Source organism: Rhincodon typus, chromosome 37, assembly GCF_021869965.1.
Source record: "Rhincodon typus isolate 14 chromosome 37, sRhiTyp1.1, whole genome shotgun sequence".
NCBI lineage: Eukaryota > Metazoa > Chordata > Chondrichthyes > Orectolobiformes > Rhincodontidae > Rhincodon > Rhincodon typus.
In genome coordinates, this window is record NC_063368.1 from 11,609,341 (window position 1) to 11,611,000 (window position 1,660).

General features: G+C 44.5%; 1 pseudogene; it reads left to right on the forward strand.

Moving 5' to 3' along the window:
* The window catches only part of LOC109932341, a 5,315-nt pseudogene extending 4,450 nt beyond the window's left edge, over positions 1–865 (forward strand).
* The last annotated feature ends 795 nt before the right edge of the window (positions 866–1,660 follow it).

Consider the following 1,660-nt stretch of genomic DNA (forward strand, 5'->3'; position numbering starts at 1 on the left):
AGGGATTCTCTAATTCTGAAGCTTAACTGTCCTTCTTTCCATTCTCAAGCCAGAGGGTTGAGTGGGGTAACAGTCTGCAGGCAATGCAGGTTGCCCTGGATCTGGAGAATAAATGTGAACCAGAGTTTGCTGGATCTACACCAACTTGCCACTGCCCAGACTGACCCTCGTGTAAGCTTCGCCACCTCATTCTCACTGCTGGACCTTCAGGGCAAAACTTCATTGGTTAATCTTTGTAGACTGGAAGTTCACTGCTGTAAGACTTATTTTTTGTCCAAATATGACATTGCAGTCATCACTGTAGTTGAGGTGATCACAATGATGTTACAACTGCTCAGCAATGAGTTAAAATGGGAGTTTAGGTTATAATCTAGTCAGTGATTGGCCACTGAATTCTCACGCAGGCTGAAATGCTATTGCCCTCACTGGTGCAAATTCTCCAGGTGTTAGCTAGATTTTTAGGGCTGTCTGGAGCTAGTTATAGCTGAGTCTGTTTTGCAGCGGGAATTCTGAAATTGTCTTGGATTGTGTTAAACGCACCAAGTTGTAATATTACTCTATTTGCAGCTGTGACTTCCTGGAGACTCCCTATTTGGATGAGGTGAAGATCATCAAGCAACTTGGACTACATCAACCTGAAGCGCCTGGGAGCTCCTGAGAAAGGGATGGGAGAGTACCTGTTTGACAGGCTCTCCCTGGAGGACAGCAGTTAGTGTGGCATGGAGTATTGTCTGCTTGGTCTTAATGCATGACCCACTTCACCTGGACAATCTGGCTCCTTCCAGGGAGAAGGGACTTGTAGCAAAGAATGTAATGGCTGTACCAGCTGAATGGAAATGAATAAAATGATGATGTATTGATCTTGCTTATTGTCCATCATTCAGAGCACTGGATAACTTTGGTAGTTATCTTGAGTTTGAAGCAAGTAACTTTTCTGCAATTTGATTGGCTGATCAAATTACTAATTGGGCTAAAACACTTCATTGGTTCTATCCTCCAATTCCCACTCCACCCTCCATCAGATGAGGATAACAGGACATTCCTCTGACCTATGAATACAAGCTATTCCTCCACCCAGAACTTGATGTTGGGGTTTATGGAGTGCAAAGTCTTTTTTGTACAACAGTTATTACACTGCTGGATGTGATGCATACAATGGTAGGAAAAAGACTTTGGCTTCCCTTCTTGGCAAAGGGATTCTCCTACTCTTCACAAGGGAAGAGGAGACACCCAATTTCATGAACATCTAACAAACTGTTTCCATGTTCATGTCCAGGTTGTCCATCAAGAGCTTTCCTTCCTGCACCCCCCCCCCCCCCCCCACCAAAGTTTTATTGCTGACGAGATGTCAATTTGAAGACAAACCTACACAAGCTGGTACTGGGATAGTTGCTGCAAATGAAGGCCTAAGCAAGGAGGTCCAGCGGTTTGATTTCCATTGAGGTGGAAGAACCAGCTAATCTGGGAACAAGACAATCTCAACTAGTCTGGCATATGGGGCCATACAATGACCAGTAAATTCTACTCATGGCATAATCCCCTATAAGTGCAACCTAAGGTTATTGGAAATAGTTAGGGTTCAAACCAGCACCAGCACTGGGACCTGTAATATTTCCCCCACAGCCTCCCCTATTCCTACCACTAGCAATTGGGTATGCTG